The sequence below is a fragment of the Eucyclogobius newberryi genome, unplaced genomic scaffold, assembly GCF_026437365.1.
Source record: "Eucyclogobius newberryi isolate DKJ021-1_F unplaced genomic scaffold, fEucNew1.0.hap1 SCAF_18, whole genome shotgun sequence".
NCBI lineage: Eukaryota > Metazoa > Chordata > Actinopteri > Gobiiformes > Gobiidae > Eucyclogobius > Eucyclogobius newberryi.
In genome coordinates, this window is record NW_027315812.1 from 6,438,948 (window position 1) to 6,456,024 (window position 17,077).

Here is a 17,077-nt window from a genome sequence, read left to right on the forward strand (position 1 = left end):
GACATCTGTTAGGTTTGGGCACTTTTCCTCCCTATTTGTTATAATAATATTTTGTCTGTTCAGTTTTTGTCTAATGATCTGTTTAGTTTTTTTATTAGATTGGCTCCCGGCCGCGGGCGTGCGCCCTGGAGCCTTTAAATGGAGACCGGATGGGCTCATCTCTCTCTCTCTCAGCTCGGCTCCGCCCATCCCGCTACGGTCCCGCTTCGTGGACGCACTCGGCTCGCCTGCTCCCAGCTGGCTCTCACTAGCAATAGCACTAGCCTGTTTTGTTTGGCCTGGTGGGACCGGTAGTCCCATTTTCGCTTTTGTTTGGGGCTAGATAGGGGGGTTTGGTGTGTCGTATTTTTGTGCTTTAGGTAGAGGTGTCGGCACCGGCTTCGACGGCCCTATACAGGGCTGGCCCGGTGTCGCTCCTATTTTATTTCTGTTTGGCTGGCCCACCAGGTCCACCTTTCTTTTTATAACTTTGGGGTGATTTTTAGGGCACGGGGGTTCGAAATTTGGCATTTATTTTGGTGAAAAACCTAATAAACATGTTGAAACTTGACTTCGTCTCCGTTTAAATATGTTAAACCTCCCTTCGGGGTCATAACAACATCACACCAGCATAATTTAAAAAAAACAGCTATTTTGGACACTTTAAACATTAATTCAACGAAATAAAGTCACTCTCATATATTTTGTATTTGTCAAATACAAATAATTGTGACATTAGATGAGTTTTTGCCCAGTGGTTGCTGGGTAATTTCCTAGTGCGATGTCATCAATTACAAAACAGGAAGTTATAAACAAACCTAAAAAAATGGCTTTTCTGTCTTTATCTTAACTGCATTTTAGTTCAATGAGTTGTCCGACCTGTAGGGGGCGCTTTAAGCATGTGCCAAATGGTTTGAGCTCGGGATGAGTTAGTTCAAACACAAACTTTACTTCCTTACCTGGATAGAAATGTGGGCGAGGCTCGGAACACGCTTCAGCAGGACCTGAAGCTGTCCAGACTGGACTCGGGGACCTCAAACTTTTTACAACCCGGCGTGTTTACAGCGTGTATATATCATGTATGTGCCTTAACATTCACCGCCCCGAGCAAATAAACAAATTAAAAAACAAATGTATGAAACAGTTTTGACGGTAAACAGGTGACTCTTGGGAATGAGCCGTTAAGTTGAGCGCTACAAATATACTTTCCTTGTCTCTCGGTTTATAAATACGAGTCAGCACGTTTGATTTTTACCATTCTTGTGAGATGTTTTGCCGTACTTTCACTTGAATCCACTTTCCGACCATACTCCCAGGTCTCCCAAGTCCAAAATGTGGACGTGGACTGGAATAGCGCCATCTTCTAGGCCTTCCTCCGCACTCCTCCGAGCGCGAGGGACTGAAACTCGGCCGCACGTACCGAGAACACGGTCTGAAGCGGTCGCACGGGGAATGTTCCAAGCCTACGACATCGACCGAACCACGTTTGAGCCCGCGAATGAGTCGAGACGCCGCTTTGCCATTTCTCCCCCACGTCGCAAATGAATTTCCACACAAGAGTCGTTATGTAGCTGCTTTCGACGGCTGCCTCTCTACGGTGTGGGCGTACCTGTATATATACATTATTTTCAGCCAAATCTCCTAATTACACCTTTAATTAAATAACAATCAACGTGGGAGGATTTAAATTACACCCTGCAGGAGTCTTGAATGGCTTCTGAACGTTGTACACTTATTATTTACCGTGACATTTATCACATTTAGGCTCATTTGATTGTATATACAGCGAGCACAGTGGAAACCTGCTGCGACTGTCATTGCATCAACCATAATGATTGACACGCCCTACCAACATTTAAGTCGCCCATCCACAAGTGGCGCTGCAAGAAGAAAAATGTCCACTCTCTGTCTCCACTCTCTGTCTCCACTCTCTGTCTCCACTCTCTGTCTCCACTCTCTGTCTCCACTCCCTGTCTCCTGTCTCCACTCCCTGTCTCTGTCTCCACTCTCTGTCTCCACTCTCTGTCTCCACTCTCTGTCTCCACTCTCTGTCTCCACTCTCTGTCTCCACTCTCTGTCTCCACTCTCTGTCTCCACTCTCTGTCTCCACTCTCTGTCTCCACTCCCTGTCTCCTGTCTCCACTCCCTGTCTCTGTCTCCACTCTCTGTCTCCACTCTCTGTCTCCACTCTCTGTCTCCACTCTCTGTCTCCACTCTCTGTCTCCACTCTCTGTCTCCACTCTCTGTCTCCACTCTCTGTCTCCACTCCCTGTCTCCACTCCCTGTCTCCACTCCCTGTCTCCACTCTCTGTCTCCACTCTCTGTCTCCTGTCTCCACTCCCTGTCTCCTGTCTCCACTCCCTGTCTCTGTCTCCACTCTCTGTCTCCACTCTCTGTCTCCACTCTCTGTCTCCACTCTCTGTCTCCACTCTCTGTCTCCACTCCCTGTCTCCACTCTCTGTCTCCACTCCCTGTCTCCACTCCCTGTCTCCACTCCCTGTCTCCACTCTCTGTCTCCACTCTCTGTCTCCACTTCCTGCTCCGGCTGTGGACTGTGCGGAACTCGTGGCATGATACGAGAAAAACGACTCTAAACAAAATTAATTCTTGAAGGAAAATCCTCAAACTCAGTGGTCAGTGAAGTATATCAAATAAAATAAAATAAAATGTATTTATAAAGCACAATTCATACAAACTGCAATTCAAGGTGCTTTACAGTGTTTAAAACACAATTAAATATTTTTTTTCATAATGCAATTTCTAAAAATGTAAAACAATGTACGTCAGAGTAAAATAAAGAATGCAAATAATGTAGTATTTTAAAATATTAAAAACCAGGTAAAATTATGTCAGTCATAGGCGCGGCTAAACAAAACCGTTTTTAGCTTGGATTTAACACACATTAGAACCGCTTGGTCGAAAGTAGCTTTACTGTCGCTAACATTATATTTGATAGTTTCGTTACTTCTGTGTTCTCGGCTTAACACTGGGTGACTATGTTGAAAAGACTATTTATGAAATATTGCTCAACTTGAATCAACTCAAATTAACTTGAATGAACTTAAACTTAAATGAACTTTAACTTTTTAATTAACTAATTGTAATTGATGATTATAATTGTGAGATTGATAATCATCAACAAGTGTTACGAGTAACTGATTGCAATTTTATAATACATTATATGAACATTGATGATGGATTTGTTCCTCGACCTCCGTCTTCAGGTCAGTTTATTTCCCACACACTCTGATTTCCTCTTCGAGCGGTGGCGACCCATTAGCCCACGAACCCGGTAGGACCATTCTTTGTTTTTTTACAGGATACAGACACTGTGAGTTGGATTACTTTTGATTTCACTTGGATTATATTCATTTCCCTCTTTAAACTGAACTTCCAAGACAATTTAACTCAAAGAAATGAACTTTCAAATGCTGAAACAATCATTGGTCAAAAAAGACTAGTTTGGGCTAGTTTGTTGTTCTATTTCATAAACGTATAATTTGATCATACTTGTGTTTGTCACTTTTCATCCACCACAAGCTCCTGTAGTGGACCTGGTTCTTTCAGTCTAGGTCAGATTCGACTCAACCATTAGAGTTACAAAAGGCTTAGTCATTTCTCCTCCGTCAGAACACGGCATAAATCAGCTCGCAGTGATTTATTTTGGGCTCCAACCACCATCATCCTCAAAATTGTTGCATATAAAACTCATTATCAACGATATAACGATGAACTCGTCCTTTTCAATAGCAGTTAATTCCTTTTGATTCTTGTGAATCATCAGGCGACAAAACAAACACAAAATAACAGAATAATTGTGTTGTTCATTTGCTACAGTTGCTCAAAACAGAGAATTCTACAGTTGTTTTCATGCTCCAGGAAAATGAGCTCTGAACGGGTCTGATGACACCAATATGAGGCGTTATGTTCTAGTCCCGGTTCAGTCCCGCTTTAGTCCCGGTTGAGACCCAGTTCAGACCCGGTTCAGTCCCGCTTTAGTCCCGGTTCAGACCCAGTTCAGACCCAGTTCAGACCCGGTTCAGTCCCGGTTCAGTCCCGCTTTAGTCCCGGTTCAGACCCAGTTCAGACCCGGTTCAGTCCCGCTTTAGTCCCGGTTCAGACCCAGTTCAGACCCAGTTCAGACCCGGTTCAGTCCCGGTTCAGACCCGGTTCAGTCCCGGTTCAGACCCGGTTCAGACCCTGTTCAGACCCAGTTCAGTCCTGCTTTAGTCCTGGTTCAGACCTGGTTCAGTCCTGCTTTAGTCCTGCTTCAGTCCCGCTTTAGTCCTGTTCTTGTTCTGATTTAGTCTCATCTAGTTTAGATTGCAGGTTTACTCCCAGTTTAGTCCAAATTTAATATAGTCCTCTGGGACTTCCAGATACAGACCGAATGGTAATGGAGAACCAACCGGACATAGTGGTGGTCTCAAGGGTCAGAGGAAAGCTGTGGTGGTGGACATCGCAGTACATGGGATGGAAACATCCGGAAAAAGGAACACGAGAAACTAGAGAAATACCAAGGTCTCAGAGAGGAGCTGGAGAAGGTCTGGAGTGTGAAGGTATCGGTGGTGCCAGTAGTGACCGGAGCACTTGGAGCAGTGACCCCCAAACTGGAGGAATGACCCCCAAACTGAAGGAATGACTTGAGCAGATCCCAGGAAAAACATCAGACATCTCGGTCCAGAAAAGTGCAGTGCAGGAACAGCAAAGATACTGAAGAACCCTCAAGCTCCCAGAGGACCCGAGCTATCTATCTATATATCTCTATATATCTATCTATCTATCTATCTATCTATATATAAAAAAATGGGGACTTTGTGTGCACTTTTCTCTTTCAAATACATGTTCCCGTCCTGTTCTGCTGTTTAAAGCAGTTTGAATAAGTACAAACTCTGATCCACAAATAAACTTACCTTGAAACTCACTTTCAGTTCATTCGTCCTAATTCAAAGCAACAGACATGCTGAGCCTACACTGTGTTTGTCCTTTACATTCCACTAAACCTAATGCACACAGGGCGCCCGTGAACCGCGTGGCGAGAGTTCAAAGGCACCTGAGCCCCGGTTTAATATCGTTATATTCATAATACATGACTAATAACTTTCCTGTGAAAACAGAATAATGAAGCTAAAACAAGTGCGGCCCGAGCCAGACTGCGATCAATAACAGCACTTTGATCCAAAAACAGACACAGACATGAATTATTTAATCACAAAAATGACCTTCTTCCATAAATCAGCCAAAGAATTTCCCGAGGAGCCGATGCCAATGTTTTCAGCGCCGGAGAAAAGCAAAGAGAAGGGAAACCGCAGCGTGTTACGGCGAGGTGCGTTGTATGGATTTCCCCACATCGCTGAGATCTATAGGTTCTGTTGAGTCTTCTGGGACCGCTGTGAAGTTCATTAGTTGAAATAGAAAATAAGGAAAAAGACTGAGATGTTTTCTAGTTTACTTAAGAAAAAACAATGTTAAAAAGGTCAGTAAATCATGCAAGTAATCGGATAAAATATGAATCTGAAATATCTTATGTAAAACTTACTGAAAACGGAAACATTCAGCGACTAAAATCAGGGGTCTCGCTGCGTACAAAATGGCCCGCCATCAGTTTTGACATGGGGAGAAAATAAACCATCCCTAAAACCTGGCACGAGTGTCGCCGCGGCGAGTGTCCGCAAGCGCTGACGCGGCCGGCTCGGCCCGCACAGCGAGCGCAGAAAAGTTGGGAAAAAAATTCTGCAGACGCGGCACAGCAACCTGTCAGAGATTACGCTCTAGTGACGTGCTACGCACTACCCGGAAATGCCCAAAACAACGATATATTATTATTTTTTTAATCTTCAAGATGCAGCTCTTTGAGTAAATGAATTCACTAAACTCTGCTCAGCCCTAAAGTATCTGACTATGATCCTGACTATGAGGCCTGTGTCTGCCTGAAAAGGGAAAGAGTTGATGTGTCTAGATTATTTCAGCATTTTAATACTGCCTTCACCCATTAGCTAAAACTGTACACATTTTCTTTACATACAAACATTGATACAATTGAGTATTATGATACAGTGCTCAAAAATACATTTAAATGACTAATGTCTTTATGTTTATTTATCATTTCCATGATTCCACAAGTTTTGCATAGATGTTGAATAGGCTTATACACCATGTAACAGTATGCTTAGGTCTATACACATGTAATAGTATGCTTAGGTCTATACACATGTAATAGTATGCTTAGGTCTATACACATGTAATAGTATGCTTAGGTCTATACACATGTAATAGTATGCTTAGGTCTATGCACATGTAATAGTATGCTTAGGTCTATACACATGTAATAGTATGATTAGGTCTATACACATGTAATAGTATGCTTAGGTCTATGCACATGTAATAGTATGATTAGGTCTATGCACATGTAATAGTATGATTAGGTCTATACACATGTAATAGTATGATTAGGTCTATACACATGTAATAGTATGATTAGGTCTATACACATGTAATAGTATGCTTAGGTCTATGCACATGTAATAGTATGCTTAGGTCTATACACATGTAATAGTATGATTAGGTCTATACACATGTAATAGTATGCTTAGGTCTATGCACATGTAATAGTATGCTTAGGTCTATACACATGTAATAGTATGATTAGGTCTATACACATGTAATAGTATGATTAGGTCTATACACATGTAATAGTATGATTAGGTCTATACACATGTAATAGTATGCTTAGGTCTATACACATGTAATAGTATGATTAGGTCTATACACATGTAATAGTATGATTAGGTCTATACACATGTAATAGTATGATTAGGTCTATACACATGTAATAGTATGATTAGGTCTATACACATGTAATAGTATGATTAGGTCTATACACATGTAATAGTATCCTTAGGTCTATACACATGTAATAGTATCCTTAGGTCTATACACATGTAATAGTATGATTAGGTCTATACACATGTAATAGTATGATTAGGTCTATACACATGTAATAGTATGATTAGGTCTATACACATGTAATAGTATGCTTAGGTCTATACACATGTAATAGTATGATTAGGTCTATACACATGTAATAGTATGCTTAGGTCTATGCACATGTAATAGTATGATTAGGTCTATACACATGTAATAGTATGCTTAGGTCTATACACATGTAATAGTATGATTAGGTCTATACACATGTAATAGTATGATTAGGTCTATACACATGTAATAGTATGCTTAGGTCTATACACATGTAATAGTATGCTTAGGTCTATACACATGTAATAGTATGCTTAGGTCTATACACATGTAATAGTATGCTTAGGTCTATACACATGTAATAGTATGCTTAGGTCTATACACATGTAATAGTATGCTTAGGTCTATACACATGTAATAGTATGCTTAGGTCTATACACATGTAATAGTATGATTAGGTCTATACACATGTAATAGTATGCTTAGGTCTATACACATGTAATAGTATGCTTAGGTCTATACACATGTAATAGTATGCTTAGGTCTATACACATGTAATAGTATGCTTAGGTCTATACACATGTAATAGTATGCTTAGGTCTATACACATGTAATAGTATGCTTAGGTCTATACACATGTAATGGTGCGTGTACCTTTGGAAATAATGAAGGTACGTTAAACCATCATTGGTGGAAAATGCGACCCCGTATGAGACATATTTATCATCCCTTCAAACAATCCTGGGGAGAGCACTGAAAATGTATACGGTAGTATGAGAAAAAAGTACTGTATTTTCTGGAGTATCAGTCGCACCGGAGCATGAAATGTGGTTGCAAGTGTGAAAATAACAAATAATATCACATATAAGTCGCTCCGGAGTATAAGTAAGTATAAATATAAGTCTAAGTCGCACCCCGGCCAAAACTATGAAAAAAGGTGCGACTAATAGTTCGGAAAATTCAATATCTTAGGAAAACATCCATGAAATTACTAATCCACGTGACACAATTGATCCAGTGCAATAAATACATATCTTTCTATTTAATTAATTTGGTTTCATGGGAAAGATGATAAAACAGTGAACGAAAAGAAATGAAATCTGCCAGAAAGAAAAAAATAATAATAAATCCCTGAAGTGTCACCCCCACAAAGGTAGAGGGCGCCACAATGTGAGGATTGTTCGTGACAATTTCCACATTTTAAGTTCTTTGGAAAAATCTGATACATTCTTTTTGTTTTCCGTTTCTACCTTCGGCACATTAGCAAAACAATTACAGGCTTTACCCATTTTTATTCCATGTATTGTATGCATCAGAAACCGCGGGCTCTAGCTAACGGCATGCTAATTTGCACGCTCTTGCTTCTGAAAGTCGTGAAAGGTGCTCATAAACACCTCGCCAGGCTTTTAGATAGGATTTGAAAACACCCCGTCCAAATAATTTTAGCCAGGGATACGGGGCCCGACTTAACAAAGGTTATGGAAAGCCAATGCGTATCGCGGCGTATTTTCTGACGCTTTAACCAAACGCCGTGCACAGTCTGACGTTACGAGTAGCTTCGGCATTCTACGGACCACGGCTCGGCAGCCAACCAGAGCCAAGCACACAAATTTTGTCGACCAATCAGCGCGCAGCATGCACATTTTCACTTGTAAACAGTCAACTGTAATGGCGGACTACTGTCAAACACTTTCCGGCCCGATTTAATGATAATATTCCCTTTTTTTCTAAGATGTATTAATAAAATGACCCCGTCAATGCACTCAAAAATGCACGTCCACATTTCAAAATACCACATCCAAAATACGGGAAGACGCCCCCCTATCTAAAAGCCTGCTCCTCGCGGCGAACGTCTAAAATAATAAGTAGTTCCATTCTTCACACTTTCTAACCCGAACGCCTTTCAGTTGCGCGGATTCGATCGATATAGAAAGTACGACGCAAGTTCTTTCCATAAAACACGACTGCCGCGAACGCCGTTTGCCAAGCCCACATTTACACGTACATTCTTCGCGAAGCAGAAACCACCGCTCTGGGTCAAAACTTGAACATTTGTTAGCCATTGATAAATATGGAAAAGCAAAACCTCACCCGCGGCTAGAGTCCCATTTACTGTACCGGACTTAGCCGGACGAGTGGCTCTTCTGTAGCACTCTCTTTGCTCTTTACGCTCTCTCAGCCGCTCCTCGCCATCGGCCTTCCTCGCCCGTAGCTATTTTGCCCTGTGGGATACATTTTCTCTCGCGACTCGTGCCAATCTTCTACTTTCTCCCCCCCACTTCCTGAAAGGTCACTGGCAAATTCCTCTCTGGCGCTGCTCGAAATGTTCACTAGTTTTTCTCCTCGCTTGCATCCGACTCAGTTAATTATCCGGGCGCTACGAGGCATGTCAGACAGCGTTACACCAAAGCCTTCCTGTCTGCTGCACTGTAATTGGTCTTCATTATAAAGGTATGCAACCACAAAACAATGTGAGCAGGTAAAAGGATTCAGACGCTTGTTTGGATGTTTCGGAGCAGAACGTCAGTTGTGTGGAGTTTGTTCACAGTAATAAGACGGCGGCAATTATAGCCGGAAGAGCATTTGTTTCCATCAATGTTCAATGTGTATCAGTGGAAGCAGGAAATGGTCGGTGTTTCCCAATAAAAACAGAGTTATAGTTATGGTTATGTTTAATATGTTGCAATAGTACCAGTTATACCAGTTATCTGTGAAAACGCACATCAATCTTACTTCAGTTTCACAAACACTGCATCTGAACCGGGACTAAACCTGGGCTGAACCGGGGCTAAACCGGGACTAAACCGGGGCTAAACCGGGGCTAAAGCGGGACAAAACCGGGGCTAAACCGGGGCTAAAGCGGGGCTAAAGCGGAACAAAACCGGGGCTAAACCGGAGCTAAACCAGGACTAAACCGGGGCTAAACCAGGGCTAAAGCGGGACTAAACTGTGGCTAAACCAGGGCTAAACCGGGACTAAACCGGGGCTGAACCGGGACTAAACCGGGACAAAACCAGGACTAAACCGGGACTTAACAACTCAAGACTCATAAGTACAAACAGACACATAGTTCTACCTTTCTTTTCTTGAAATGAAAATGTTCTTGGTATTACATTTTACATCCTTAAGTTTTGGTGGATTTGGGACATGAATATTATTGAAACAACAAAGATAATAGATATAATTAACACTACCCTTATACACTAAAGTAAACAGATTATTTTGCAGACTACCAGTGTTAGGGGGTAGATAAATCTGACCAGGTAATCAAGACAAAACAGGTTCAGAATTTAGTTCAGAATCATGACAATCTGGGCTCAAGTCTCGTTTGATATTGTGCACTGTCACTGTAGAGAAGAAGCTCTTTCCTGCCTTGAAAATACATGAAAAGTTTTGGTCTGAAATAATACCTCACAAGCTCTCAGTCATGTTTTACTGTGACGCACATCAGTGTAAATAAATGTATTCTATAAAACAAATGCAACAGCAGGCACAAAGCATGCTGGGAGCACTTCCTCCCCAGTTCTATCTCTATGGGCTTTTTACAAGATTGCACTCAAACCAAACACACTGACAGAACAGAACTGCAGGAAGGTCTCAAAGTCAATGGCAACGCTCAATAAAACATCAAATAAACAACCTATAAAAATGTAAAGATGTGTTTCTATGTGACAATTATTTCAGTTTGTGTCATTTTAACATAGCATTAGCATCAAGCGTCCTCTGGTGAAGTATCCGGCTCATTTGACACCCATCTGCAGGCCGCTGTCCACTGCCTGATCCTTAAGCATTATCGATTTATTCTGGGAAAGCCCTGAAGAGATAAAACGCGGGAGCTAACCGGAAGATAGCCGCGGTGCGCACAGAACCTAGAGAACTGAGAGGAAACTTAAAAACGTGGAAGATGCTGACTAAAATGTATTCAAATCTCTAGGTCCGGGACAGGACTCTATAGCCAGTCGATCTGCTCCGAGCCATGAAAGGACGTACACTTAAACGACCATTTAATGAGCCTCTCTTTAATTCATCTTTTGTCCCGCCATCGCTTTGAAACGGGAGGGCGACGGCCAAAGGGAACCGCCGTCATCATTAAATCCATATTGACCTTCGACCCCCGAAGCCCGCGGAGCGACGGCGAGGCCGACGACGGGGCCGACGTCTGTTTCGTCGATGTTTTCAAGGACAACGAGGTTTATCTTTGTCGATAAATGTAAATGTGACTGCAGTAAACGCTTCTCTTGTGTGACACTTTATATCTGTGTTTAAAAAGCCAACGCAAGGCACACATATTGAATGAGTAGTAGTTGTAGTTCAGTTGTAAAATCTAATATAGGAACATGCATTTTCTCAGATTTTGCGTAACAATAATACCGTATTTTCTGGAGTATAAGTCGCACCAGCCAAAAAATGCATATATAAGTTGCACTGGAGTATGAAATGAGGTTGCAAGTGTGAAAATAACAAACAATATCATATATAAGTCGCTCTGGAGTATAAGTATATAAGTATAAATATAAGTATAAGTTGTCCCCCGGTCAAAACTATGAAAAAGGTGCGACTTATAGTCCAGAAAATACGGTATAGTACTTTTTATGATCATGTCTATATATCATAGCCACATCTTTAGCTTCATTGCTCTTCTTAATAGAGCAATTTAGAAAAAAGTATATAGAAACATGTCTTTACACATTTTGAAAAAGTAGTTTTGTCCAACCGAATGTTATCGAGTTATTGCACGGCTAATTCACAACCTTTTCATAAAGTGACATCCTGTACATTTTATTCCAGTATTCATTCCATTAATGCGATACGTTATGGGCATATGAAGGTCAGATTAATCCGACTTCGGCAAAAAGAGCTCCGTCATATAATTAATGTAGGCATTCTATAGTTACACTTTACAATTAGCTCGCGCGATTGCCACGGAGTCCACTTGACCGCAAATCATTACTCCACGGTCCGCGAGATGGATTGTACGGCATTTAATCAAATTCGGACCCTTAATAATATGACTTTTCCATATTAAATTTCAAATTACATCCTGTTAATTTGTAGACGGAGCATATTAAATGAAACCTCGAGAAGAGACAGCAGAGTGAGGGAGGCGTGAGCTAATGTCCGACAGCGGTATATTGTATTATTCATTATTGATGGAGCCATTGTTTAGGACCGTTCTGTGCTTGTTTACACCTGGATACAACTGTAATTTAAATGTGCTTTCTCCCCCACGTTAAATATATATTAACCTTATATTTCATGACATTGTATCTATTCCATGTGACTATTTGAAACGTATTTGTATGTTGCTTTTGCCAGTAAAAATACATAAATGGACTGTAAGTCGGTGGATGCGAGTGGGAAGAATTGAGCAAAACACTTTGATCTGGACCCAGTGAATGCATATGTATTCTTGGCACTGCCATCAGTCGGAAAGGCCAGGGTTTCAAACTTAAATCATACACTAAATCAAAGATGGAAGATGAAAGAAACGGAAGGCGAGAGAGACAGAGAGAGACCGCTTTGTGTCGGTATAACGGTATAACTTTTCTCAACTTTTAAAAAATCTAACACATAAAAAAACAATGAACACAGTGGAATAAAAAACAAGAGCAAAGAGAGAACAGGCATACATCAAAAAGAGTAGACATCCAGCAAATGACAGAAGAAAGAAAGGAAAAGGAAGAGAGATCATGGCACAAAAAAACCAAAGAAAACGTTGAATTTATGAATGTCCAATACCGTGTCAATCCAGTCCTTGATCGTCGGTGCATTTTGTGTCATCCATTTTCTTGTAAGGGCCTTTTTCGCGGCTTTAGGAGGATGCTCCAGAGGCAACTGTTTATTGTGTCCATGGCAGGAGTCCTCTGGCCCAAATACAGCTAATACAGTTCTGAAATCCATTACGGTATAACTTTTCACACATTTAGTAGTGCTACAGACCTAACTAACCTCAGATATACGGTTCTTTGACCTTCTGTAGCCTGGGTCAAGAATGGTTTGACATGTTCGGAGGCAAAGACGATGTGAAATTTCTCGTTTAGCGCACTTGGCGCTGAAAAACGGACAGAATCCTGTGTGTCTTGTCCGCTTCTCCCCGTGGCGACCGCCTTCGTGAGCACGTGTTCTCACGTCTCATGTCATAACCACCGATGTGACAAACCCTTTGTGCACCGGCAGCTGGCTCTCTTCTCGTCTCCGTTCCGATTTCTCCTCCCTCTTCTTCTTCTTTTTTTACTACACCTTCTCCCCGACATCCAGTGGAACTCCTCTGGGATCTGCGAGCGCCGCGGACTCGGCTCAACGCTTATCTGACAGCGGCAGCGTTCGTCCCATCGCGACGCCAACGTTTACTCTCTCCCCCTCACGCCCCCTGTTCGCTGTGGCGAGTGGCGCTGCCATTTCCGTGAGACAGGCCTGAATGGAGGGAGGAGCGCCGCGGGGCAAAGACTGTCACCGCTCGACGCCGCTTGATCTGGTGAAGTAGTAATGGCGGGGAAAGATTCTGAAGATGTCCGCGGTCGGGCCGGACATGTCAGAATTGAATCGTTTGCCGTTTTGAATCAGGGTTGCCGCGGCGGATGTGTGGCCTTCCGATTCCGTTGGCTTTTTTTACGCCGACGGCCTTTCCTGAGTAGGCAACGTAGGCGTGTCCAATGAAGTCAATGGATAAATCTCAACAATGTCTGCGTTCAAACTCAAAATCCAGGTTCATTTTATGGGGTGCGGTAAACATTTATCGAGGTTCAAAGGAGTTCAACAGTTCTTCTCACTTGGACGCTTGCCGAGTTTGCAGAAGTACATTTTCGATTTGTTTTACAAGATAAGATATGAGAACCCCTATGTGTCCCACAGTGGGCAAAATCCAGTGTTCAAGAACAGGTGACTTACTTACTTACTTACTTACTTACTTACTAGGTGACAAAAGGCAAAAAGGCAATCAAAAATCAAGATGGATTTCAATCTAACAACAATTTAAATCCAACACGACAATGCAAGTAGAGCAAAAAATACACATCCACAGCACTGTAATGCAAATTTAAAATATGAATAGTTGTCCACCACGCAGCTGATTTCAGTCTGTTTTAATAAGTTGGCGTTTGATAAAGTCTCAGGAAACAATTTTAAATGAAATTACAAGTCTAGTGATCATAAACCCACAGAACGCTTTCAACCTTTATATGATTATTATTATTATTTTCTCTGTCTATGAAACCAATCCTGGGAACATTTTCTCCCAGAACATCGTGAGCGTCATAGCGTGCGTCTGCCAGTGCGAGTCCAGTCGGAACAGCGCGTCCACGGTTACATGGAACGCGCGTGACGATCTTCGCGGACAATGCGCCGCTTTTGGTCAGACGCGAGCCGCCTCAGGGGACGGCGCCGGCCTCATTAGCAAATAGAGTCGTCAATGTCGAGAACGCAATTAGCGAAGACGTGTTTCCAGGCATGTGCACTTTTTTGAAGGCCAGCGTGCATTGGTATTGGCTCATGTATAGATTGCATCACTACTTTAGAAGGAGACAAAAGGGTAGATTTATAGATGTGGAGAAAGAGGGCTTTACGTTAGTCGGAGAGGACATAAACGATGACACAACAAGCTCATTTTATCAGTCGTGTGAGTTTATTTCCAGCCTGATATTCTCTCCATTCTAAGAGGCAGTTTTGAGCCACTTTGGCCGTTCACTAAAAGAAGGTTCACTAAAACTAGTCACGACCGGGAGGACATAAATACCTGCCAACTTACTGCCACAAAAGAGAACGGAAGAAGCTGCAAGATTTAATAACCAGGTCTATATCAGGACTAAATCAGATCCAAGCCGGGATCAAATTCCTCGATTGCACACAACTAATTGATTTGTCAGTTAAAAGGTGGAATGGACGATTTTTTTCAGCAAATCTTTTATCATATTTCCTCGTGGCGTGGATAAATCATTAGTCCTGCCACGTATCAATCATAAAACGCACCTATCGCTCACCTGCAGCCGCGTGCGGTTCATCCCCATGTTTCCGCGTGTCTAAGCGGATGGATCTATCATAATGTAGTTCCCTCAGTGTACGGGGCAAAATGAAGACGGAGAAAGACAGTTCGAGCTGACGCAGAAGTGGACAGAAATCTACGGGAGACGAGAGATGCGATGCGCTCCGTTGCGCTAATAAACAAACGCACGTGTGTGTTGTATCAGTCCGCAGGGGGGAGTGGCATGCGTTCTCAAATCGCCGAAAAATCGTCCAGTGCGCCTTTAATTTAGAAATTGAATGATGGTTATCTGGAGACAGATAACCATACCAGACAGTTTTTAATGAAAAAACAATTCTGTCAACAAGTCTTCTCAATCAAGATTTTCAGGTTTTTCTATGTAGAATTTGGTGTAAAGAAACAAACATGGCTGCGCCGACGGCCGTACTTAAGCCTATTTTAGGAGAAACACTGACTATTTTGTTTTTCAAAGACGTGCACACAATGGCACTTTGTACATTTGTGGAAGAGAACTATGACATACTATGACAACTATGACAGACACAATTTAGATTTTTCAACACTGAAGTATTTCTGATGGCGAGAACCTTCCTGTAATTCACAAGAAGAACTCCATTCAGAGACACACATCAGTCTGGAGTGGGCCGGGTCAGTCTCCATGGAGATGCTACAGCTTTTCCTAGTACGGGGCGACTCGTCTCCCCGCAGATCTGACCTGTAACTTTGCCTGGTGCGGTCACTGCCTTCCAGCATGAGAAGAGACGAGTTTAATTGAATCGTCATCCAATCCACGGGTTTCAGAATGATGAAAAATGACGTTCATTGTTAAATATGAAACAAGTCCTCATAACGTGGCGTGAAACAGGAAGCTTAATCCCAAGAATAGATTCAAACACTCAATAATCAACGTGTTTATTGTTCGCTTGACGCACACAGCCGATCCTCTGCCGGTGGTTTGGGTGCAGAGTTCAGACTGTGAGGGCGAAATGTGGACGATTTTTTGTTTGAAGGCACAAGTTACAAGTTTTGTTTTAATAACTAAAAATGAATAGAAATGTGAATCGTGATTGTTCAATAAATGGATTTATTTCTATGCATGCCAGACAGCCGCCATCCTCGGTCATCTTACATAAATCCAGCAGTTAAGCCGATCTGCCTACATGGTGAAGAGCAGACGTCTCCAGTCCAGAACGGGTCAGTCGGGTCAAGTGTTTCTCTGTTGACCTTCTCGCCGTCGGTGGGTGTGCGTTTGATCACAGTTTAGAGCGACGCATGTGTCTATTTCTCTCTCTTGGGATTGAAGTTAGCGATATATAAAATCTTTACAAGTCCAGTCAAAAGTGATACTTATGACCTATTACCTGCGGAGAAGAGTTTATTTTCTCTTAGGAATTTGCCCTGCCGAACTGAACCCTCTGTAAAAAACACATATATACATTTTCAAAACCTGCCTGTCTGTGTGAAAGAAAATGGGAGAAATAAAGCAGACAGAAGTAATCTCTAATTACAAATTGATGGTTGGGTGGAAATTCAAGAAAATGTCAATGTAAGAAAATGCAAATCCTCTTATTTGGACAAATATGGAGCCATTTTTTTTATTTTTTATTTTCAGAACGCCATATCAGAGAGGTTCAAATATATAGACACGTTATCTTGGAGGTTAAGTGCGATGAAAAAAACTGTTTTATGGAGTTCAAATTATGAAAAATCATCATTAGTGTACTGTTCCTGTTTTCACCTACCCCCTATACCCGCCCACATCCCCTGTACTTAGTTGTGATTATTTGAAAAATGTTTTACTCCATCTTTAAACATTTGAAAAAATTGTTTAAAAAAAAAAAAAAAAAATTTTTTAAATAGATACTTGTTTTGAATTTTTTTGAAAAATGTTAGAATGATTTTGGTGTTTATCAAAAAATATACGACTACATGGAAACAGAAAGTACTGTATTTATTATTTTGTGTTGAAAACGGTATTTTCCACACGAACACAAACATTTAATTGCTAAAATTAAAAATGTTTTACTCCAAGGCTGTGTCCCGAGGGGTCCCGCATTCAGTGGTGGTGTCCGCATACAAGTAAAAAAAAGTAGTGCACTCAAAATATCCCACAATGCACCTATACCGGTCAATATAAGCCACGAT